A 27,408-nucleotide genomic window follows, 5' to 3' on the forward strand; every position below is an offset into this window, starting at 1 on the left:
GGAAATTTAATCTTTGATCTCGAGCGAAATTTAATCCGTTTTAATAGTTGAAGTTAAGATTGGCCCATCTCTTCTCCGATGAATTGATCTAGGGAATTCTTTGTTCCCTCTGCAGCGACCGTAAGAGGTGGCGCCCTCTCGGTATGGCCTCTGGAGTCATATTTCAAAACTTTGAAAGGGAGTATTTTAACTCCTAGGGCAAGGGCTCTGACTCTAGCGTTCATGTCCGGAGGCGTCGGCGTGATCGATCCAGTACGACTACTATTGCTGAAAGCCACACGCTCGTCAGCGTGGCATTATGGTTTTGGGTGCTATCTGTCATGAAAGCAGGTCCCCTCTGTTACGCATCCGAAGCGCATTGAAGGCACGATGATACGTTGATGAGGTGCTGCAGCCGGTTGTGCTGCCTTAACTTGAGCGGCTACAAAATGGCATTTTGCAGCAGAGCAAGGTGTCATCGCACATGGCATGTTTGTCGACGAGCCTTACAGCATGTCACGTTGCTTCCCTGCCCTGCGTTGTCCCCTGATCTTTCACCAATCGAGCATATCTGGGACGTGATTGGTCGTTGTTTGTCCCCAGCCATCATCGAAGAACGAACTTAGGAGGAGAGTCCAAATGAAATAGGTTTCCATTTCTCAGGACACTATCCTTACACTAATTAAATCTGTACCTCGCAGGTTTGCAGCTTGCATCGCCGTGAGAGGTGGTCATACATCTTACTGATTCCCTGTATATTTCAGCATTTTATAAATTTATTTTTCTATAACTAACACCACTTATTTACATATGCACGCTGTGGTTGTTTATCAGTAGTCTTCACTTTCTACCCAATCTTTTAGGGTGTTGCGTTTTCTCTGTCGGGTAGTGTATGTACGTTTGATTATGCCGATTGCATTAAAAAGGGAGGTGCACAGCTAGATGTTATAGCAGTTTCATATACAACATTTTAACGTTCTACGGCTAATCGTTTTTGAGTTGTGCGAGTTACATACATGCATACTTAAATACTTATATACGCACGTACGTACATATGTCACGCAAAAAATAATAAAAAAATCGTCGAGATAGATTCAGGAACTGTTGAAATATGATACTCGAAATTTTTGGCAATTACAATACTTTTTTTACTTTGTACAAGGAAGCACAAAAGTGTCACAATTCCATCTACTCCTCGTTTTCATCAGATCTGCACCTACGTATTGATTTTTCTTCCCTAAAAAGAGGTTTTATTTCAAATGTCATTATTTTATTACTGTTGCAAAGATTTAGAAGCTATAATCGAAGACTTAAACAATGTTCTAGTGGACAAGTTTCCGAGAAATTAAGCATCTATATTAAAGGGCCGAGCGTTGGATAAGACTAACAAAGATGACAGGTTGAAGGCTAAGAAGTAAGAATGTTGTTTTTTTAGCTTTCGATTTTGCATGAATTTGTTGCTAAAACTTTGTAGACGCCATGTGCAGCTTAAGCCTTTCATTTTTATTTCCACACAATTTACTTTAACTTTTCCCTCTAGTTTATTATAAACATACATTATAACTTCATCCTATCTTCTAAATGGATTCAAGCGTTAAAATACCTTTAGGCTTTTATATTAAAAATTTTTGTGGGCACAAACTCTGAGGAATCATAATACATTATATATATCATGCTCTCAAGAAGACGCAAAAATTGACAGATTCGTGCTTTTTGAGCAGCAGTGGATGTGACAGTTGTGATCGATTTTTCCTGCGTGAAATGATAGCTTATTGAATTACGGCGGAAAGAAAGTAAATGGGAAGCATTCTGCAGCTGTACCATTGCCGGAATCTGGGAATTGATCACTGTGATAAATCGATTTTAAAACTCGTTGGAGAATAGTTTTCCGTAAGCCCGGCTAACTTTCTGTAGACAGCCTTTACTTCACATAATCTTCTGACACGGCACTTTTGTTTATTTGATAAAGTTTATCTTTTAATATTTATCTCAGTCCTAGATTCAGTTTTAATTTAAAATTTCTGTAATCCACAAAATATCTTCATCTAGCAAAGACCATGTCAGTACCATGTCATTCCACGTCTAAAATTCAGCATTGTGTCAAAGTCACGAATCTGCAAAATATCTTAAAATAGTATATAATACATATTATCAAGCCAGTGCTTTAATATATATTTGATTTTCAGAAGACTCAAATTGTGATATCTGTATGTTAATTTTCTAGAAATGATATTGTTGCAATCTACGTTGTTCGTGCATTTGGCGTGATTGATGGCAACACTTGTTGAAGAATCAAAACACAATTTATTCGCCAGTAATACACAGAAGAGTTCCAAAGACGTGTTTACAGGCGTCGAAACACCACGACAAACACTCTAAAACAATCAGGAACACAGCCTTCATCGTATCAAGCTATATAACGATGAAGACGGCAAAGCACTAAAGTGCAATTCCCGACACGGTCGATCGCTCTCAGGCTAATCTCTAAACTCAAGACACTCCACTACTGAGCTCAACATACTCTCCTACTCCGCCTACAGGCAGAGTATATATAGCTTTTGACCTGCCTTCTAGAGCATTCTCGGGAAAACCGGTAAGAATTCGTTCTAGAATGTGCTCGCTCTGTCTATGGCATATCGCCACTTTTTTCGCCAAGTAGTTGATTTCTAGCTAAATCTTACAACCCTGCCTTTTCCTGCCACTTTCTGGCAACACTAACCCCGCTTTGGGGGGAAGCTATCTTACAGCAGCTGAGCATTTCGCAACAATATCTATAATAAGCTTCTCAGAGAATCATTTTTAGCATAGAGATTAGTGGTGGCTCCGTGGTTAAATGTAAATAATTCTGTGCACTATTCCCAGCGGTTAAACGGTCTACAAGCATGATATTTCTTGTGCTCAGTCTTGTTGTATGCCGTTGAAGACATTCTCACTTATAGGAAGCGCTAGCCTGTTTTAGTGTAATTGGATAATTTCTGCCATTTTAGCGTAATGCATTTTTTCGGAAAACAAGCGTTAGAAATAAATGTAAACAAAAAAGGAGGATGGGGGTAGGGGGAAACAGATTCATTGTTTTGGCGTGGTGTCGACGTTACGATTAAGAGATTTATTTATGATGGACTTACTCCGTAGCATTTATTATTTTATGAAAATGGTATGTGGGTCTTAAATATTCTGTCAGCTTTCCTTTGACATTGCCGAAAAGGCTCCTGTGTTTCGTTCGTGTGTTTGCGTATATTTCGGATAGTAGAATATTAGTTCCTGTAAACAATTTTTTTTTTTTTTTTTGTGTGTGTGTGTGTGTGCAATGTTCCACTGCATGTATACGCTTTGGTTATAGTCCTTTGGTATTATAATAATGGTTTCCATACATTTTGCGTGTATATGTCTGTTTTTGTCAGGGTAAAATATAAGGTCTAGTAAACATTTTACATATAATGTTTTATAAAATAGTGATTTCTCTGATTGTTAATTAATGTTTTAGAATCAGACGCTTATTGGAGAGTTTTATAATAAGTAAGAAGAAAAAATAATATAATATGGATATAGTTTGCATGATGAGAAAGTTATCTGCGTATCAAATCCAGTATTGTAATTATTTTATTTCTTTTCTCTCTGTCTTAGAATCTGTTTCATTCTAGAACATTTGTGCTGCTGTAAATGTTTTATTCCGATGCATAATGCAAATAACTAAGTGATTTGCATTTTGCATACAACTAAATGCAAACTGTTCCGTGGTGTTATATATTAATTTGAATAACTTTTTCCATTTAGCCTATAATTGGCCAATGTACTGGATTCTATTAAGAGTAATTAAATGCTATGCAGTTTTTTTTTACCAGTTATTTAAATTATGCCCTGTATTCACTAATTCAGTATCCGTGGTTTCACTTATGCGCGATACGAAAAAAATGTGTTTGATTTTCGTAACCGTGCATTTAGAAGTTGGCAACAACAGTCTTTAACAGAAATATTGCAACTGAAACACACTGAGTATTGTCTTCCAATGCAGCTGCTGTCTTGTTTCGGACTGACGTAACTTACAGGGGAGTGGACATGATTATTGTGAAACGTTATATTTGTTCTGAGGTAACATGAAGCCGTTTATATTCTGAGTTTGCCGTCACACGATAGTTGTAAATATGGCTTATTAATGGCAAAAAATGTCTGACTTAATTTTTATTCCGAATCCATATTTTTTTTGTATGAAGTAAAGGAAGTATTGTAATCACCAAAAAATTTCGGATATCGTATTTCAGTGGAAATATCCATTTTGACCGTGCCGTGATCCATTTGAACGATTTTTTTGCATGACGTCTGTACGTACGGGCATAATAAAGGACTGCTTTTTCCCAAACGGCTTGTAAAATGGATTTAAAGTGGCTTCAAAGAGATTTTTTTTCGTGACGTCTGTACGTACGTATGTATATATGTATGTATCTCACATAACTGAAAAACGATTAGCCGTTGAAATTTTGTATATGGGACTGCTTTAACGTCTAGTTGTGCACCTCTCTTTTTTATTGAAATCGGCAGAAGCAAACGTATACATGTATACCCACCCCCTTACCCAGCTTAAACGTCGTTACCCGGCCTTTATTTTTGCAATCGTTCTAGTTATAGATTTCCAATTACGGAAGGGGTTTAAATGACAAAAATATTTATATTTTGGCAATGTCAAATTAAAAAATATTCTCAACAAAAAACGAAATCTAACTTTTCATGTAATCTCCTGGTTCCTATACTTATAATTGGGAAAGTTTTATAAAATTAGAATTTTGACTCCCATACGACAAAAATTAACCTGAATATTTAATTTCAAAATTTACAGTTTTTGATATCATTTTCAACTTGCCTTGAGAGATCGTTTTTTTTTTTTTTATTAGAATAATTCGAGGAAATAAGAATAAATGCAACAAAAACTGTGTATATTTTAATAGGCCGTACAAGGAAGTCATATGTGGTGCCGACATCAGATTTCTTAAATTTGCTTTTACTGTTGCTTTTGCATTCGCGGAATACTATTAGGAACGTGCCATACCATTTCTACTTCTAAGGTCCTCATTTACTATAAGAAGGGGTTCAATACGTAAATGAAGATGCTAGAAATGCTAGGAAACGCCTTCTGTGCAATGTTGCCAGAAATTGCTCAACTAAAGTAGGAAAAAAAAAAAAAAAAAAAAAAAAAAAAGACTCAAAAAGTCGCAAATGACGTCAGAGATCACGTGATTTTTATGACATAGTTACTTCGATTCATAGTCGTTTTAATTACGTATCTTAGCTTTAACGAAAATTTTAAAACAATATTGCTCATTGTCAGTTGTTTAACTATCCATTCCTCTTGTAATTAATTAATTCTCATTTAATTTAGATTTGTTTTTAAATTAATTTGTAAGTTATTCCTCACATTTAGATTGCTAACGCTTTTGTACTAAATTTTTTGAGTTAGCAGTTAATGTTTTTTTAATCCAGTTTTTTTTTTCTTAATTGTGAACATTTTAATTGAGGAATGCCTTTCAGTGAATTTTCAGTTCTAGGTGGTGCTTGTTCTAAGAATCAGAAATTCTTATTGTCATAAGTACAGGAGATAGTATAGTGTACAATATATTTTACATTATTTGATTCAGTAGTATATATAGCGTACAGAATACTTTGTTTAACGCTGGTAATTTATTAATTAACCATAATTATAGCATTCATTGGACACAGTTAATAGTTTATTCTGAATCACTAGACACCGATAGTTTATCTTGGATTTCCTTCCTTGCAGCTGAGCGTGTTATTTCCAAACGATTTCAGGCAATACACAAGTGTATTAACCGAAAACGCGATATACTTAGTATCGTAAACTAGAGAACCTTTGTAATTATTTTCACATAGTGCTTCATCTGTGTCCCAGAAAAGCGGAAACAAAAATGTTCTGTAATGCGAGGTCTAAAAATAATATTGCTGATTCATACGTTTCGGTCTAGTCATGCTTTGCAGATATATTCTCCAAGCTTGCAGCATTTAATACTTCGGCTCTACTCTCGGATTCCTGCCAACACCATAATGCCCACATCCGCGTTCAGACTCCATTCCGCCTCTGCAAATTATTAATCTGCATTTATATGAACATTTTAGCGTCTCAATGCACAGCTGATGGCATTCGTCAATGGGTGATTCGCGTGTCAAAATTTCAGAAACCTCATCTCCATTACGGTCTTCAGTTCTCAGGTTGGCGTTTCCGGAGTAGTATGGCAGAGATTTTTCAAACGATCGGCAGATGGCCGTGGGGGCACGACTCTCCATCACCTGTTCGCGATCGGCTGTGAAAGCAGGTGGAACGAGGGAAAAAAAAAATCGGGTGGAAAAAGCAAAGCAGTGTCTGACAGACCCTGATTTACTGAGTGATATAATACGATACTAGTTAAGTTCTAAATAGTAAAAATGTAATATTTTATCTTGGGTGACCAGCCTTCATTTGATTTGGAGCCATAATTAACTATATATACTTTTTTAAAGTAGTAAAACTGTATATCTTGCTTCAAAAGTTGTAAAACTGTTTTTGGATAGAAAGAAACTGTTGTATTTTTACATCTGGCATCAACTTTACATCTGTTTTATTCCACAAACTTTTATCTAACACTTTGTGGCAACACAAATAATTCTTTTTCTTTTCAACTCGTATGTAGAATACAGGCTTCTTGGTGTAAGTCTACTTTTTTTCCTTTAAAATATATAGCTATTATTCATATGTGATTCTGCTCGCACTATGCAAATTAAGCCCGCAAGAGAAATGTTGGAAGAAAAGAAGGATTTTACACTCTTAATTAACATGGTTACTTGTAAGTATAAATAAAAATTTTTTGTTCTTGCTCTATTTAGAGGAAAATATGTTCATACGAAGCATACATTGTAATCTTTCGTATAATATTCTGAACAATCTTTCAAGGTCGAAAATCAAGCTTCAGATCCCCCCTTCCAAATGATAATTACTCTCAAATGATTTTACTACAAATAACGTAAAAACGAAAGCAGAAGTAAGAGATCTTTACAATAATGAAACACTTTTCATTCGAGTGAAAAATGATGTAATAATTTGAAAAACAAGATTAGTTATTTTACTTTACTCTGAGACCATACACTTCTTTACAAAAAACAAGCAGCACAAGACAAATAGCAGTGTGAAGAAGTGCAAAAATTATTTTAAAACAACGCCTTTTATACGCAGTAATTTCTTTTAAATTTATAAAGCCGATTATGAGAAATGCTAAAATTTAAACTTTTGAAGAAAAATTATATTCTATGTAGATTAATAAAAGTTATACATAAATATTTATGGAGCTAGTATTGTATGATTCTCAGCGTAAAGTTTGTGGCATTTATTTTATATTGCTTGTTCTGGTAATTATTTGATAAAAATTTGTTTTACTTCAAACATAAAATTAATGGCTATTGCTGTTTGAACTGTGATTACTGTTAGTGTTCTTTCAATTCTGTTTATTATTCATTCAAAATAAAACATTCTTTTTCAAGTTTAACCAAATGGATTGAAATCTTACTTGAAAAGATTGCTTTTCATTAATGTATTATTCCGTAGTTATGTGTTTAGGTATTTTAACATTCTATTTATTGCTTGCTTATTAGCAGCTTCTGTAAACTTCAGATTTCATCTGCTAACGTTTCTTATTTATTGCACAATCACATCCTTAATTATTTTAGTTTTTTTTAAACTGTGTCGTAGTTTTGTTTTTTGATTGATTGTATAATAGTTCTTATATTACGCCTTACATTCTTAAAGAGTTGTGATACTATCCAAGACCTTCTCGTCCCTGACAGACTCGAAACCAGTATTGTACCAAAGACCAGATATTATCGGTGGCGCCAGAATACGTTAAGTGTCATTCAGACTGGGGTTTATCTGAGTTAACGGATTCATTTCCATGTGTGGACTAGCTCCGCTATATCTGCAGCTCAGATTTTTCAACTTGCTGCCTTATGAGGAAAAACTGGTTTTAGAGATAAGTCGGCTAAGTCAGTTGTCTCCGTTAGCTCAGATAAACCCCAATCTGAGCGGCTGTAAAAGGAATCATTCGGTCACACTTGCTGTAATGCCTTGAATACCCGTCAAGGGCTATTCAGACTGGGGTTTATTTGAGCTAACGGAGTCAGTTCCATGTGCCGACTAGCTCCGCTATGTCTACAGTTCAGATTTTTCAACTTGCTGCCCTATGGGGAAAAATTGGTTTTGGAGATGGGTCGGCTACGTCAGTTGTCTCCGTTAGCTCAGATAAACCCCACTGTGAACGGCCCTTTACAGCCCAAGGAGTATAAAAAACCCCAACCTTCCAGTCATTCTATAGCATATGCATTTTCTTAAATGCAGAGGAAACATCAGAGGAGATCTGATTCATACATACATAAAATTAAAGGTACCGATTGTTACTTAAAGTAGATGTTATTGGAAATCATCTACTAGCTTTGTTAGCTCAGCCGTGAGTGTTCAGCTTCGCAACGAGGAGGACTCTAGTGACCCAAGTTCTTTATAACTCAGTTTTGTTCCGAAAACAAAATTTGATTACGTGTTTGAGAAAGGTACTTTTTATTATAAACTGCTGTTTCTAATACATGCATAGAGTGTACTTGAAAGCGATTTCATTTAATAATTAAGTTCATCTCTTAACTTCAGATATAAATATCTGAATATTTATTTTGTCTTCAGAAAAATGCTTAAAAACAGTGCAAATATACTTTGTTCCCAATGTAATCTGCAGTAATTTTTTTCCGAAGAAACAAAACTAAAATAGCTAAACTGAGCAAAAATCTAAAAAATTTTTTCTGAAGACTGCTAGCTTTCATATATTACTGGTGAATTATGGCGTATAAAAAACAAACAACACTCAAACCTTTTTCAACCGAAACAAAATTTGTCCCATTGCCCTGTCAGAAAATTCAAACATTGACAAATTCTCCTTTGCTCCAAGCATTTGCAACATTGCGCTGCAATACAAAAGCCAATACTTTAAAAAACTACCCGGAAAAATCGACGCAAACAAACGCAGCAAACACCACTGGAGAGACCCCAAGAATTTCTTTTACTCCCGACAACAGGATCAGCTGTTCCGGAATCCGATTTCCTTCCCCTTTTCCCCATTTCCATCCCACCCCCTTCTGCCACCGTTCGTAACTTCCCAGAAAGAAATGCCGACAGTTGTTCTTCGTGACGTCATTTGTAAGTTGTTGTCCAAAGAAGGCTCCAAAATCGATTGAATTACGTATACAAGATGTTGCTGCTTGTAAGCCGAGTGGATGTTCTTCGGGAATTGCGTGGTGTGTTAAATTTTCTGTAGCAGTTGAATTCTCCAGACGATTGTAAGGAACTTTTGTTTTTGATTGTTTGAGTTATTTACGAGGACATTTTTCACATACTTTTTTATGAGCATGTTCTGCGTTTTCATATTCGACAAGATGAAGGGGGGAAAATGTGCTTTATGAATAGTTTTATTGCTTCAGGTATGTTGAATCCATAGTAAAAATGCGCAAGTTACAGACAATAGTATAAAACATTTTTGCGCCCTTTACAGCACGCGTTCCTACCAGACTCCTTCGTAATTGAATTTCATGCAATGCGTTATTGAAGGAATATCAACATTATCATCATTCAAAACTCGTATTATGTTTATTGGAATAAAAATAATTACGAATTAAATACAGTTATATTTAAGCATTCTTTAGAAATTTATAATTTTAAATAAAAAATAATATAGATAATTCATTTTGTGCTTTTGCTCTTACTGGTGACTACAGGAACTATTACCCAGATGATATAGTGGTTAGGGAAGCCTACTGGGGTGTAGAAGGGCCCGAATTCGAATACCGGAGAAGGTATGGATGTTTGTAAATGTATAGTATCTTTGGAAAAGGGGGGCATTCTAAATATGTGGCGAGCCGAAAGTCCCCTCGTGTGATTTGGTGGTAGGGAAGAGGGGTGGAAGACCCTCGGCCTTCCCCCCTGGAGTGCTGTTCCGCAAAACTGGAGTGGAAGTAGAAGTCCAACGTCCTTGAGTCTCTAACAACCGTTCTTCCGTGAAATACACGAAGACAATGACAACAGGAACTATTCAGTTACAAAACATAACAAAATAGTCACGATGAATTAAAATTGTACTGTAAACATCAATGAACTGAATGAGACACTTCTAATAAATAAGAATATTATGAGTCTTCGTTTTTTATATTTTCAGTGAAGTAGTTTTGTTTTTTTATTTGGTTATTTTGTCCCTCGAACTTTTATAGCTTTAAAAATATAGTTTGCCTTTTTACTCTCACCATTATTCTCTGCATTACTTTCTTTGTTGTACAATTGTATATGTATCAACATCTTTCTTTTCTTTTTAACTGGACATGGCTATCGTATGATATAAACTATTCAAAAAATTTCAGCTTTTACCAAAATTAATGCGAAATGGCTACAAATTGAAGAGTAACTGTTATTTTGGATATTGATGAAGAGAGCCTGTACGTTCCGTTGTTTAAAAATAGTGGACTGTAAATTAACTTGATATTACTTCAGTATAGAACTCAAAAAACCTCAGACTCCTAACGTTGACCGAAACTTCTTTATTGACTTTCAAATAGTAAGTTAGGCGAAGAGGAACGGCGAAGACCACACAAACTCCGACTTCAGTGGCGGCTTACCAACACAAACTCAGAAGAACCTCCGCTTAGTTGAAACTCCAGTAATTCACAACAACCTCAAAGCTCTAAACGCGAGCTTTAAAAACCTAACAAATTTGCGTCTGCGCCGCTCCTCGGTACAAAGAAAGAAATACAATTTGCATAACATCGAACATACCCCCAGCCTTGAAGTCCCAAGGGGGTTCAAACAATAAAGTTAAACTGTTGAACTGCATAAACCTGAAAAAAAAATTAAAGTCTCTAAATCAAGAATTAAATGGCAAAGCGCATAGCTTTGCTATAGGTCGTTTTATTTCACCATTAGACGTGCGTAAACTCACCACTCGAACTTTCTCATCCAGACCGGGATGCACTTTAATAATTCTACCTAATTTCCAACGTAGCGGAGGTAGATTTTCGTTCTTAATAAGAACCATATCACCAATCTTCAGGTCTTGTTGTACCTTGCACCACTTGGGTCTCTGCTGCAATCTAGATAAATACTCACTGCTCCAACGATTCCAGAAATGTTGAAATAACCTTTGCACGTTCCTCCAACGGTCACTGCAGCTCATGGTTTCTTGAATTTGGTTAGATTCTGGAATAGCGCTTAAAGCCGCTCCGGTTAAAAAGTGTCCTGGTGTTATCGCCTCCAAGTCGCTACAATCACTTGAAGCTGGTACTAAAGGCCTAGAATTAAGACAGGATTCAATTTGGGTTATTAATGTCAAAAATTCCTCGTATGTTAAAATAAGTGTTCCTAAACATCTTTTTAAGTGATGTTTCATAGACTTAATACCCGCTTCCCAAAGCCCTCCAAAATGAGGGGCAGAGGGAGAATTAAACAACCATTTAATATTTTCTGAAGAAATATAACCCTGTAGCTGTTCATCACGTTGAACAATAGAAAAGGCTTTCCTTAATTCTTTATTAGCTCCTATAAAATTCGTTGCACAATCACTGAATTTCACACGGTTTGCCTCTACGAGCTATAAACCGCTTAAGTGTCGCGAGGAATGATTTTGTTGAAAGATCTCCAACTAATTCTAAGTGTATTGCTCTTGTAGTAAAACAAATAAATAGACATACGTAACACTTAAAGATTTTGACTCCTCTACCAGGACGATATTTAACGTTAAATGGTCCTGCTAAATCAATCCCTACACGAGAAAAAACTCTACTTTGAGTAACTCTTGAAGCGGGTAAATCTGACATTAGCTGAGTTGCAGTTTGCGCTCTAACTCTACGGCAAATAACACATTGGTTTATACACTTTCTTATAATATCTCTAGCATTCACAACCCAAAATCTATGTCGTATGAGAGAAGTGAGTAGCTGCGTACCTGCGTGAAGATACGTGTCATGATAATGCTTAATAATTAAACGCGTAATATTGTGATTCTTAGGTAAAATAGGATGTTTCTGATTATTTGAAACTGCAGAGTTTCTGAGCCTTCCGCCTACACGCATTACTCCCGCGGAATCCAAGAAAGGACTTAAAGACAGTAATTTACTTGATGTCTTCAAGGGTTTACCAGATTCTAAACAGAATAATTCTGGAAATTCGGCTCTTTGCACAATCCTAACAATCATAGAAGTAACTTCACAGAATTCTTCAGTAGATAAATACCCCTTTATACGCTCTGTAGGTAACTTACTACAATTATTTCTAAATCTTAAACACCACGCTAACACCCGACATAACTTTAACCATGATGAAAGTCTTGAAAACACACTAGGCTCTTCAAATTTGGAAACATTTGAACTGAAACTCTTTTTCAATTCCTTCAACATAACTTCACCCTCTAATTCTACACTTGAATTTTGCTGTACATGAATTACGGATTCGTTTAACCACTGCGGCCCCTTCATCCATAACTCACATTGTAAGAATTCTGATGGAATAAAACCTCTGGTCCCACAGTCTGCAGGATTTTCTTTCCCAGCAACATAATTCCATTGAATACCTGGAAGAGCTTCCTGGATTTTTGCAACTCGATTTGCCACAAAAGGTAGCCAACGGCGAGGTTCGGACGAAACCCATGCCAATGTAACCCGCGAGTCGGTCCATGCGTAAATATTGCTAATAGGCAGTTCTATGCATGATAATACTGCATGTAAGAGGTTGGTTAAAAGTAACGCAGCACACAACTCTAGTCTCGGAAGAGACTGGGTTTTTAAGGGCGCTACTCTGGTTTTCGATGTCAGAAGGCTGACTTTGACTGACGAATCAAGGTCGATTGTACGGAGATACATGACTGCACAATAAGCCTTTTCTGAAGCGTCGCAGAAAGCATGGATATCTATCACTACTGCCTTCGGACTCAAGACATATCTCGGAAATTGTAAGCTTGAAAGTAAGGGCAATTCTAGATAGAAACGCTTCCATTTCCTACTTATTCTCTTATCAACGAGTTCATCCCAACCCAGCTGTAAGTTCCATAACTCTTGTAATAATATTTTCGCGTATATTATTGTTGGCGCTAACCATCCCATTGGATCAAAGATTTTCGCTACTTCTGATAAAATAGTCCTCTTAGTAAACTCTTTATCACTTATGCATACCGAAAAGTGAAACGTATCACTAGAGTTGTTCCAATTAATTCCCAATACTTTTACTTTCTTGTCACTGTTTATTTCAAGAGAAATATTGGATTCTCGTAAGCACTCGGGAATATTCTCTAAAATAGCTGAACTGTTTGAAATCCACTTCCTTAAGCGAAATCCACCCCTTTTCATCATTTCATTCAACTGCTGAACTAGAACATTCGCTTCCTTTTCACTTTGTGCCCCTGAAAGCAAATCATCAACATAAAAATCACGAAGGGCAATTTTTGATGCTAAAGGAAATCTTGCTTGTTCATCTAATGCAAGTTGTTTCATTACTCTAGTAGACAAATATGGCGCACAGGCAGTCCCATATGTAACTGTCACTAATCTAAATGTACTCAAGGGCTCACTAGGACTATCCCTCCAAAGCATTCGTTGCCAATTTGTATCTTCTGGGTGGACACGAATTTGTCTGAACATCTTCTGTACATCGGCACATACTGCAATTTTGTGAGTTCTAAACCGTAGAAGAATTGGAAACAGCTCTTGCTGAACTCTTGGCCCAACCATCAAAATATCATTCAATGAAAAACCCGATGTCGTTTTAGCTGAAGCATCGAAAACAACTCTCAGTTTAGTCGTAGTACTCGATTCCTTTAATACGGCATGATGAGGCATGTAATACGTAGAGTCAATAAGAATCTCTCCCTCAGGCACTCCCTCCATATGTCTCAGCTCAAGGTATTCCCTCATGAAATCCCTATACTGTTCATATATCTGAGGCCTTTTTAGAAGTGAATTTTCTAAATATTGGAATCTACGCATAGCTAATTGTCTGGAATCCCCAAGCTGAGAAGGCGGAAAGTGAAACGGTAATTTCACAGTATATACCCCACTTTCCTCTCTCGTATATGTAGATTTGAAATAATCTTCACATGCCCTCTCCGATTTAGTAAGCATGTCAAACGTAGGTACAGCATCCAATTTCCAAAAGTCAGACGGCATCTGATCAGTTTCCACTTGTATATTATTAACATAGATAGTAGGATTAATTTCTGTTGAATTATTCACACTACCTGAAATAATCCATCCTAGTTCAGAACGAGAAGCTACCTGTTTACCTTCTTCGCTTTTAATTATTTCTCCCTTTAAAAGAGGTAAGGCAATATCTACGCCTAAAAGTAGATCAACAGGCCCACTTTTGTAAAACGTTGGATCTGCTAACATTAAATCATTCCTCAACGTACTTCTTATCCAATGTAAAATGCGGCAAAGTTCCAATAATTCTATTGATGATAAATACTGGTGTTTTAAATGACACTTTCGCCGGAAAATGCGGAACGAAGTTTATTTCCGTAATCCCATTAGTTTTCGTATCCAAAGACCCTAAACATGAAATAAAAACTTTGGCATTTCTTCTTGCTAACCCTAGCCTTTGTACACAATCTTCAGAAATCAGGCTTGCTTGACTGCCAGGGTCAAGGAGGGCTCTACACAATTGGTATTCACCCGATGAATCTAACACTTTAATAACAGCCGTACATAATAAAACTTCACTCTGAAAATTAAAGTCTGAAACACAAGATTTAATTACTGGACTAGAACTTGCGATATTCTTCCCTGACCCAGCCGATTGAGCGCGAGGTTCTGGCCCAGGGAAAAATGGCTTAGCCATCACTGATAATTCATTCGAACTGTTCGAAACTCCTTTAAGTGCCTTTGGTTCATTTTGAACTCTTTCGAAATGCAGTAGTGTGTGATGATTTTTAAAGCACTTTTTACATTTATGTGTACTTCTACATTCGAAAGCTTTATGGTTTGAAACCAAACAATTTAAACAAGCATTATTTCTCTTGACAAAATTAACGCGTTCCTGCACATTCAGATTTAAAAACTTATTACATTTAAAAACTGAATGACCGGCTTTACAATACGTACACTGCGCGCGAATCTCTGAAGCCAATGAAGTTAATTTGTCTTTTGTAACTTGTTTTTTAACACCTTGCGGTTTACCTGCTTGCAAGGTTCTGGTATGAGATTTCAAGAACTCTAGCAGATTATTAAGTGTTGGTATTTCCTCACTCTTTAATGTTCTTTCCCACCATCCTCTCGTCGAAGAATCCAATTTGAACTGTACTATTAACATTAAAATAGTATGCGCGAATTGCTCCACTTTGAATCCTAGATTTTCAAACGAACATACACACTCTCTTACAGTGTCTACTAACGGTAATATCTGACTAGGAATTTCAGATTGTAAATTTGATAAATACAAGATTTTCTTTAATAACGATGAAAGTAATTCTCTCTTATGTGAAAATCTTTGACACAATAAATGCCACGCTATTTCGAAATTCCTGTCACAAATAGTTAAAGCTTGAACAATCCGCAAAGCATCTCCTTTTAAAGAACCCTTTAAATATTGTAGCTTTTGTGCACCTGATAAACGGTCATTATCTACCATCACCGTTTTAAATAAATCAGAAAATGATAACCATTCTTCAGTACTGCCACTAAATACAGGAAGAGTTAGCTTAGGTAAGCGTATACTCGCTATTTCACAAGATTTAGTTTCCACACTAATGTCTTTAACATTCTTAACTCTGGTTAGCATTAAAATTAACTCATCAACAGTATTTTGTATGACCTGTTGTTCTTCTATAAATACATCAATATCTTTTTCTTCACACACTACAAATATGTTACTAAAAATATCCGAAAGTTCGGTCATTAAGTCATTTAATCTAGATTTAAAAAGTTCTAACTGATCAACATCAGCAGAATCGTAAGTCACGGTAATTTTCTCTTTCAGTTTACTTAACTTAGCTTTAGCTACACGCCTTTTAGTCTTAAGCGTTGTAAATTCCATTATCTAATAAGAAAGATAAAAAAACACACTGACTCACCAAATTTTTTGCGACTCCGTAGATGACGGACCAATTAAACATGTACGTTCCGTTGTTTAAAAATAGTGGACTGTAAATTAACTTGATATTACTTCAGTATAGAACTCAAAAAACCTCAGACTCCTAACGTTGACCGAAACTTCTTTATTGACTTTCAAATAGTAAGTTAGGCGAAGAGGAACGGCGAAGACAACACAAACTCAGAAGAACCTCCGCTTAGTTGAAACTCCAGTAATTCACAGCAACCTCAAAGCTCTAAACGCGAGCTTTAAAAACCTAACAAATTTGCGTCTGCGCCGCTCCTCGGTACAAAGAAAGAAATACAATTTGCATAACATCGAACAGAGCCCTTATAGGAATTCCATTGAAATCGTAATATATTTTATGTTCTAATAAAAGATATATATAAAATGAACATTTTGCTACACTAGATATATTTTATTGTTAATGCAAAAATTGTTTAGAAATTCTGCAGTCTTAACCCATGAGTCACGGGTATTGGTTCCCAAATCAGATGTTTTTCGGATTTCGTGTTTAAACGTATATCAATATATTTGATATGTAACTTTAAAGTTTTAATATAAAAAACGTATTTCCAAAGACGTTGCGAATAAATAATTGATATCTTAAATGTTAAAGCAATCCATCTCCTTTAAGCGAAATAATCCTGGAGCGCATTGTCCTAATGTAAATTAACCGAACTCCTTAAAATTTTCTGATATAAAATTATCAAAGTAATAACCTTGTTTTTGGCATAGATTTTAGTCAAAACTCTATCGATTTCAAGAGCAAACAGGTACAGATCCTCTTCATCAGGATCAATCTTAGCAGAATTCTTTGCTGTTCTCCGGACGAAAAAGGACCTGTTCCTGTTTTGCCTTCAAAATCAGTCTTGACTTAAAATCTACTCCGAGGTTGTTGCTTCGCTAGTGTTATGTTTTATTTTGCATTTCCCCCTCCCCTCTTTGGTCCCCCCTTTTTTTGGATAGATGATTATTTCTGAAGTAGGTAATTTATTTTATTATTTATTTGTTTGAAATGCAATAAGTAGAAATGTCCTTCAGGAATGAAAAGTACTTATTCACTTATTCTAAAATGATGATATGAATTAATAGTTAAGTATTAATTAAATGAATTAATTTGATTTATTCCCTGAAATGGAAAAATGAATCTTGCATAAAATATTTCTTCTTATAAGAATGGTCTTCGTAGAATTTCGTGTTTCAAGTTTAATGCCATTACGCGGCTTTAGATATATTAATACTTTTCTTGAAATTAGTTATTACATGAATCTTATTTCCGTATATCTTGGTTTTGGTACTGAAAAAAGACCTATATAAAAGTTATTTAGAACATTTTCCTTTTAATTTTATTTTGTTTCTAGCGTTACGTTGTAATTTATTTAAGTTGTACGAATATCCTTCAGATTTGCTTGATTTGCATTATTCCTAATTTTGCTGTTCATTTTATTCTAAAAGAGAAGGTTGGTATTAAATTATATTCTTTTCCTCAATTCGTAATGTAATTTGGTTATACCAGTATACTGCAAATTAATTGGTTCGCGATTTTTATTTTTCTGGTAAGCTCCGATTATCCGGTCTCTTAACTCCAATTATCTAGTATTCTTCTGCTTTTTGTAAACAACAACAACAAAAAAAAAAAAAAAAACAAAAAAAAAACTTGTTTTTATTGTAGTTGAAACTGAAATAAACCGAGTATTTAGGCAAATAAAAAATAACTTCATTATTTTATTTCATCTAAAAAAGTGCGTTTTATGCTTCGTTTTAAGGAAACAAAAAATATTTTTTTCAATTGCGTAATTTTTTTTTTTTTTGAATAAAAATGGAGTAAAATAAAATCTTTCAACTTGGGTTATCGAAATGCATATTTGGTGTTTAAAAAAAGATAAATCCATTTATCTGAAATTTCCGAGTATATGTTTGATTGTGTTCCTAGTTAGTCCAGATATTTGGATCTTTACATTACATTTCTCTGAAGGCATATATATTAAAAACTCTCGTATATGTAATTTGTATTAGAGTATAAACGTTGGCATGCAGATGGAAAAAGAATTTCAAAATGCTACAAACCTGTCTTTTAAAAGAGAACATCTCCAAGTAGGTGGATGCCTAGCATCGAGGCTAATTCCCGGTTGTCAGTAACTAACTGACAAATGACGAGAAAATTGAGAGGGGGGGAATTTTGGGAATGGTTATAAATTAAGCCTATTGACAGGATTTTATTACCCTTAAAAGCTTTAGCGCTGACCTGTAGAGGTAGTTGAATTGAAATACCTGAAATAGATGTCAGGAATATTTGCTTAGACCTTTTTGAGGGCCACTAGAAATGTACTGCAATTTTTCATGATCAAAATTTCATTTTTCACCGTTTACACAAATTGCTTAATTGTTTTCAGCTTTATGTATACTTCAGATGAAAAAAGTAAAAGATTTTTTTTTTTTCGCTTCTGGTAAACTTACATTCAGTTTATTAGCCTAAATCGTTAGTTCGTCTGTTTAAGAAATATTACTGCGCACCTTGAAGTCAAACTAAACGTAAATAAAACCTTAGAATAAAAGCATTTGAACTAAGTTCTTCTAATAAGGCAAGAACTGCTGACAAATGTAACGTTAATAACTGAAAATATTCGATCATTTTTGCTTGCTCAGGAATTCATTGATTGAAGAACTCTTAGTATAAGCAAAAATTGCATTTAATTTTTAACTGAAAAGGCTTTAAAAATTTCTTTTTATCATAATAGGTGTTATTCATTCATCAAAAACGTCTACAATAATCTTGTCATAATTCATTGTTTCTCTTCCAATAGTTAATATACCAGAAGCCGGATTTTAAGACCGCTGAACACTGGTAGTTCAACCAGGGTTCAAGTCCCAAAGAAAAGAAGGGTTATGGAAGTGTTCGGGATTGCAACGTGAATTCGATCTAGTTTCCTTTAAAAAGTCTTTAAAAAAAGACTTCTCTTTTCTTAGGTAGACGGTCCTTATGTCCTTTGCCAAAATCTTAATAATCTTGATAATGTTAGTTAGGAAATAGTGTCCGTTTTCTGCAGGTTCAGTTTTCAAATTATTTTCTTTCATACAAATGAAGTCATACTTCAGTGTTTAAGAACTTTGTACTAGATCTGAAATCTTGAGATAGATTTAATGTCACAGTTTAATGTGATTCAGTATAATATTTGAAAAGAAAAAAAAAAAAAAAGGAGGTTTGCCATTTCTCATTGAAGAATACGAACCATACTTGTTCTAAGAATCCGTTAACAGCCATACAAAGCTACACATATGCCTTTCATTAATAATAATAAAATTTTTTTTTATAAATATAGGATAGAAATGCGTGATTCTAACATTTTTCATTTCTACACTGGTGAACAAAATTTAAGGACGAGACAGATTTCTGAAGGTAACGTCATGCAGGAGTGTTCCACATCGATCCATAATCATACCATAAGATCTCCAAAATGTGAAAATATAGGACAAGTGCCCAAAACCACGTAAACAAGGAATAAAAATGCTACGAGCAGAATTGGAGAGAAGATAGAAACATCCATGTGACAGGCTCCTGGCAAGAAAAATGTAGTCTTGAGAAAGGAATATTATCACTCTTGACTGCGATACGGGTAGTATAACGTCTGCCCATGCTGAGGATAAGGTTGTCAAGGAGCTGTTGAAGTATTGCGGCCAATTCTTTCCTTATCAATTTCAGCCGTGGAATCGTTGCTGGTGGCTGGTCACCGAGGTCACCAAGTGTCTCCCGAGAAGGTCCCACACGTGTTCTATGGGATTTAGGTCTGGAAACCTTGCAGGTAAATCCATGCGTTGAATATCTTCACTCTTCAAGACCTCTGCGACTGTACTATGAGATGTAGCGTTCTCGGACCCACATCACTTCTAAATAAATGCACATGATGCAAGATAACCTCATTTCAATAGCAGACATCAGAGAATGAGATTTCTTGGAATAGAATAAAAAATAGTAATGGACATAGAATAAAAAATAGTTATGGGCTGCCAACACAGGCCTGGGGAATGCTCGTCCAAGTATTCTGCTTTTCGAATGAGCTATACTGAATCTAACTTTCCTTTCTCAAGAAGTAAGCGATCCACAGAAGTGCATTACCTTTGATACCATGTTTATGGAACGATCTCCGTATTTAAAAAAGTAATAAATAGATTTCCGAAGAGAATTCAAGGGGGTCGAAAAGCTCAACCGACTACTTGGTCTCTGATGTATAGCAATGCTCCATTACATAATTCCATTCTCATCAAGCAGTTGCTAATAAAAAAGTGTCCCATATCCCCTCTTCCTGTTTACGAGATTTAATTTCTGTGAATTATTTTCTCGTCTCTTAAGTGAAGTCTCACCACGGGTTGCGTATTGAAAGTTAAAAAGTAAGGATTCTTGTCTATTCATCTTTCGATTTTGTACGATCTTGGTTCTAAAGCTTTGTAGGCACACTGTGTTTGTTCTTTTTGTAATTAAAATGAAATTAATGATGACTTTTTAATTTAACTCAAGAGCATTGTCAAGATTGCATTAGAGATGAACAGCATAATTTATTTGCAAAAAAATGCGATAGTATTTCGTATTCTCCCGCAGTTTTTTCCTAAATAATCTGTTGACTTGACATAACTGAGAAAGAAGTATTTAAACAACTAAAATAAAATAAGATCTTTCCTAAAAATTATCATTAGAATCGAACTCGAAATGTATCCAATTATGCAAAGAATTACATTAACGTCTCCCAAACAACCGTAGGATCAAAATTAAACCGGTTCTATAAATGCGTAATGGCGGAATAAACGTCTCCGGTGCTGCTGTTGGATCTTCAACATCTCTCCGTGGTGCCCCCTCATTTGCAATGGAGATGCAAACAACTGCTTATTATAATAATCGAGTTGTTAAAAGGCAAGAAGCCCTGAGTAAAAATATGACATCGAGTTGGTGTTCAACCCGATGGTACCGAGAGAACCGCCTTTTGCTGCTGTAATTGATGGGCGTATAAGAGGTGGAATTTCGAACGGGAAAAGTTGATGAAGGGAAAAGTTAAGTGATTAAGGATTTCTTCAACTTTACCGGAAGTATTGTTCTCAGATGATGTGGGTGGTACGTTTGCATAACGTGGAGTTATTAATTTGTTTGCCGATTTTCTGGTAGAGGAAAGCTTGAGTTTAGATGGTAGGAGTGCTTCATTTTTCATGGCAGATGGTTTTAACTTTTCGCATTTGATTAGGATGAACTTGTAGTCATGTCTGCTTATTTGTTTGACGCTTTTCTGATGCAGGAAAAGGGCTAAATTCTAGGAGTGCTTTATTTTTCATAACAAGCGTTTGACTTTTCTTATTTAATTAGAATGAGTATGTAATATTATTAGCTTCACGGATAGACCTCCAGAATAATAATGGGTGAGTTCATTTATTTTTCTCATTGGATATACTTTAAACAAAAGGGATGATAGCAAGCCTTTCCAATCTCATCTCGAATTTAATCGAGGTTGTAGAACGTGGTTATACAATATGAAAATCGTTTTCACTATTAATTAGTTTCTCGAGCGGATTTTGTGTGGCTAGATTTGAAACCTTATAAACCACGAGTGGAAGATTTGATGACGTGATTTTGATCGGCCTTCTAAACAAAAATGGTAAAAACTATTAAATGTCGAAATTGCGTTGATTTAAACAAGAATTTGATGACTTAAATTAATTTTTTGAGAATCACAGTGAAAAGCACTTTCATGAGAAGTAAATCCAGCAACTATTCTAAACAACAAATAAAGAAAAGGAAAATGATTCTTTATTGGCGGTTAGAATCCCTAGCAAAGAAATTAATCCAAAAGGTTGTTGCACTTGTTAATAAAAATTATGAGAACTTTTATAACAATGACCCCAGACAAGAGAGGAACTCAAGCGTTAAATCGAGTAATTTAGATAATTTTACAACCATCCTGTAATTTATTATTAGGAGGATAAAAATCAAAGGTATTTATTCTATGTTTATCTAGACGTAAATTATCTGTTTTCAAAATATTATCTTAATATTTAATCAATTTTCAATATGTAAAAAATACAAATGATAGCATTTTCTGAGCGCTGTTTTGTGCCAATTAATTGAGCATCTTGGAATTAATCCTGTTACATTTTTGCGTTAATTTATCTCATAGAAAAGTTACCACTGAGTCGTATCTTTTACCCGACGAGAGAGTTAAGATTCTGAAGACTGACAAAATTTCAGTTCTCACTGCAAAACACTGCAAAGAAGAAGCACAGAACTGTTTGAAGCGTTGCAAATCTGTTTGAAATTCAGTGTTCTGGAGAACGCAGTAGTCTTATCAACCTAACCTTATCTTAATTGTTGTACTTGTATTGGGACATTTCTGATAATAAAAACAGTTTTTCTTTTTGTAAGATTTTTTTCTTTTTATTTTTAATATTTAATCTGAGAATTTTTAGGGTTTTTTAGTTCAGCAAAAATAAAAAGAATGTTAAGTCTGTTTTTCCTTTATTTAGATGCAAGAAAAATCATTAAAAAGCATGAAATATGAATTATGATTTCTTTAATTAAATTTTCAGTGTAATATTTAATGTATCATCTTCATTATTGATTATGTATTGAGTAACAAAATGAATATTAAAGGATTTCATCTATAGTCTATTCTATAATAATGCAACAAGGAAATGTTTAATTTCGCTTTAAAAAACGAAAAATTTCGCTCAAAAATTTCATATTTTTATGCGTAAATTACTCGAACCAATTATTTTTATGTTCTCAGGTAACGTAAATGAAGAATATCAGCATTATATTTCTGAGGAAAATCTAATTAACCGATCATAAACTTATGCGTCGTTCAGTTGCACTACTTTTTATCTTAAAAGTGTAAAGCTGAGAAGATCTTACTTTTCAAGATATAATTTTTTCTTTCTTTCTTTTTTTTTTTTTTTTTATTTTATTTATTTCATTGAAATAACAGGAGTTGAAATAAATCTGTCAGTTCTTTAAGAAGTAAAATGAAGAACGTAAGGACTAGAATTATCCAAATTTAACATAAAAATGGTACAAAATTTCCTTTGAAAGGGAGAATAAAAAAGGCCAATATGAAAGAACTCTATCAATGCAATATAAAAGAACTCTATCAATTTCTATTCCCTGTTGTGTACTTTTATACGAAAGGTACTTTTAAATCTGGGAAAAATTAGAAGTTAGAAAATAATCGCAGAGGGGGGGGGGTGATTGGTTTCAAAGAAATTTCGTTATTTGTAAATTCTTTACTTCATTAAGTTTTTGTTACCTATTGTTCGCATTTATATAAGCATTTATTAAAAAGCTTTAAGAGACGCATAATTTTGTATTTAATATATATTAAACAAGAGATAGATTGAGAGTGAAAATGTGAGAGTGTGGATGATTAAAGAGAAAATTTAATCTCTCCTCCCTCCAATAATCGAAGTTTGATTTTGATTTTCAGTCCTTAATTGCAATAGATCAAATCTTATATTTCTTTCCGGGATGTAAGCATTTTATTTATTTTTTCCGCTTTGTATCTTTACGAAATATTATTTATTATCTTTAAGAAGTATTTCGTGTTGATCGAAATATTATTATTATCTTTAAGTAATTTTCTCTATCAAAAGAGAAAAATAACTGATTTTGCAATTAAAATTTGAATTTCACTTTGAACACAGAAATGATAAAATTATGATTTCATTATTCACCTTTAAATGTTCAGGAAATATTGAACATTTTAAAATATTACGGCGATAGCATTTGTAAGTACTGAATCAGTGTTCTGCTACAGAAAAAACTATTATAGAGCTATGTCAAAAATTATGATTTTTTTGCGCTGCTTAAAAACATTGCGCATTAAATTTGACATGTATTGTTTAAGAATAAAAGGAAGATAAAATACCAGCATGTAAATAAATACATTTTATAGAAAGCTTGGAAGCAAAATTTTTAAATAAAATAAAATTCTATCATTTTCTTCAATTTTTTTGGTCTTAACATATTTTTTTTGTGAATCATCTCACCTGTCTTTATGTTTGAATTCATCAAGTATTTATGTATGTATTCATCAAGGGCAACGCAAGGGTTGCTCCTGCCACTGGCTCAGGCTTTGGTAGCCATTAATGTAATTATAAGGTTGCCATATGGATCTGCCCAGTTCATTTCCATTTTTGAAGGACTAACCCTCACGGGGAAGGTATCCGAGAGTGTCCTACCCCTTCTTTTCCTTCCCTCAACCTCTCGAGAGGACTTTAGGCTCGACAATATTTTAAATACCCTCATGTGGCAAAACCACTAAAACTCTATACATTCTACGGGTTCTTCACTATTCGAGCCCAGCTCAAGGTTATTGCGGCCAACTTCCCAACATCATGCTAAAGGGGAGGAAAATGAATATAATGCTTAAAAATTTCACTTTTATAAATTCGTTCTTACCAGTTCCCCCTGAAAAAATAGAGTACATTAATTAAAATTACTTCGAATTAATGAAAGTAATTTAGTATATCAAATTTATTTTCGTTCACGTATTACATTATGCCACCGCAGTATTAAATATCACATGGCAAAAATGCCAGTTCTGACAGCTGTTACTATTTTCTGGATTATGATCATTAGCTTATATTTCTAATTATGGCGGTATATTTTTATCAGTATATGAAACTGAACTAGTCAAAAACAATATACTTTTAAATTTATGGAAATAACAGTAACAATATTTATTTTAAACACTATAATAATGTATCTAACTGATGATTTTATGAAAACTTACATAATTATTGTAATTAATAAAAGATGTGTCTAACATTCATTATGTATCTAACTCTTAAAATAATAATTTATTTACATAAGTGCTGCATGTACAAGTTTTTTTTCTTATTTTTCGTTATAAAGTATAATATAGATATTAATAAAAAGCATTTCCAGTGCATGTAATTCTTAATCTTGAATAAAATGAAATTGAAATGTATTCCAAACTTATAAATTTTAAAAATTCAGACAGTAATATTTTTTTCAATTTATTCTTCACCTCCAATTCCATACAATAAAAGAAATAATTTTGCAAAAGATTTCAGCTAAAGCTATTTTAAACATTATAAATGTTCAATTATTTGGAAATGATTCTGCTAAAGGCAATAAACTTTCTCCTATTAGCTTTACATAATGTTTGTTTCATATTATTACATTAACCTTTTCCAAATTTCCACTGTTACGAGCTGTCATCTCCAGTTATGTATTTGAGAGAGCAATTTCTTTTATTGTACCTTCAACGAAGAGAAATTTCTCATAAATCTTACGAAACTGGTATTCTGTCAAAAACCTGAAAACCCTATTCGCAGTTGGGGTGTTCTTAAATTCAACTGTCGCCTGCAATTCCCAATACCCTTTCCTCACATTATGGGGAATATTTTTATCCCAGCACATTTGATCGATGTGAAAGGTGCTCAGCAGGGAAAAGGAATTCTACTTTTTCCTTTTGAAGAATGTAGTAGTGGGAGAAACTGTTAAGTTACGCAGTCTTTTTTTTGCATCATCTACTCGTTTAAAATAGCTTCCAGTGTATGGGATACTCGTAGATTCTCTGTACCAACTTCCACAATAACGTGTTAGCCAATCCAATTACGAACTTTTTGAGCTGCCCTGTTGGCATTATAGTAGAGCAGATAGCAGCCATACTCTTGGGTCCCGATCTAGTCGACAGGATAGATGGGATGATATAGTTGTGGATGAGAGAAGAGACCCATTATCCTTCTAGTCATGGCCAGAATAAATAGTTGTGTCAGAGATACTGGTTGCGTATTAGATGACTGGAACTTTGGAAAGCACAACTAACTTGATAGTAAAAATAGCATTTTAATTCTAGGCGACTAACTTCTCAGCATAAAGCTTCCTAACTTGGGGTGCTATAAGAGCCCCATAATTTTATATACTGCAGTCACATAGTTAAACAATAGATGAAGCTGGAAAGTGGTGAATAGAAGCTAGCTAGGCGGTGGAAAGGGGAAAAGTAAATACGCATTTCAGCAGGGCCTATAAATAAGAGCGGAATCCTTTGAATTCTGAACAGAGGTCGCCCCATCCAACCGGTATAGTGATTAGCGTCGCTGATTACCGTCCCGAAGAGCCCGGGTTCAAATCCCGGAGAATGTTTGTATATGTATAGTGTCGGTGCGGCATGGCGTCACTCTAAATATGCGGCTAACCGAAATTATGTCATTCAACATTTGATGGCTTTAGGTACCGTTGTTTTACCACAATGCGAGAAATATACATACATTTATGTAGATTCTTCATTATTTAATTTTTAACACAGGGCGTATTCGGTGTCAACAGTCTGAAAAGTGAAACGGACATTCAGAGTGATTCGACGCAAAATCGCAGAACGAAAACAATAGTCCCTCAGTGACAAATCCCCTTTAGACTAAAAAAAGAAAGAAAAAAAAAAAAAAAAAAACTGAAGGGTTTCAGCTTTTAAATTACGTGCAAAGTTTTTTTTTTTTTTTTTTTTTTTTTTTTTTTTTTTTTTTTTTTTACGTTTTGTGTGTGACCTTTATTTGTTAAATATCATGTTCTTCGCACTTAAACCACACAATTCAATTCAACAGCAATATCACAAAATAATTTTAAAAGAGAGTATCTGTAGAATTTCCGATACTAGTTTCGTGAACTGGAGATAAAAATCCCCCCCCCCCCAAGTTTTGCTATTGCTCCCTCCGAAATATTTGAGTTTCTTAATCAGAAACTCATAAATGCTTTACCAAATATGAAATAGATAATAAAACAAATTCCAAATTTGGGTTTTCAGATGCCCCTATTCGGATGGAGACGAACATTATTCAAAACTGGATTGCTCTAGGCACCGTTGTTTTTATCACAATGCGAGAAACATACATACATTCATGCAGATTCTTCATTATTTAATTTCTTTAAATATAATACGGGGCTATAATATTTGGTGGCAACAATTTAAAAAATGAAACGCCACAAAATTTCAAAACGAAATTAATGGTCCTTCTGACGTTAAAATAAACATCAAACATTAAATTGGCTTCGATTTTGAATAAAACTTTTTTGATTTGTTTTAGAGTAAAATCATTTTTACGCTTGAATAAGGAGGACGTACGTCAGCTGGTCTTCAAATCTGATAAAGTTTTATTTAAAAACCTGTGCCAATTCAAGGTTGATCCCCCTAATTAATTTTTTTCCCTAATTTAAGATTTTTATAGCTATCACAAATTCTTCATACGCCCCTTCTTCGTGATTCAGTAAATATTTGTTCTGTAATTCATTTCCGTTA

At 34.4% G+C, this 27,408-nt stretch overlaps 1 protein-coding gene across 4 annotated transcripts in view; it reads left to right on the forward strand.

The window, feature by feature from the left end:
* The window catches only part of LOC118197049 (netrin receptor UNC5C-like), a 380,734-nt gene that overhangs the window by 197,085 nt on the left and 156,241 nt on the right, over positions 1-27,408 (forward strand). The gene's annotated exons all lie outside the window — the stretch shown is intronic.

This window comes from Stegodyphus dumicola, chromosome 1, assembly GCF_044657685.1.
Source record: "Stegodyphus dumicola isolate Sdum_Otavi_A_Nest chromosome 1, ASM4465768v1".
Taxonomy (NCBI): domain Eukaryota; kingdom Metazoa; phylum Arthropoda; class Arachnida; order Araneae; family Eresidae; genus Stegodyphus; species Stegodyphus dumicola.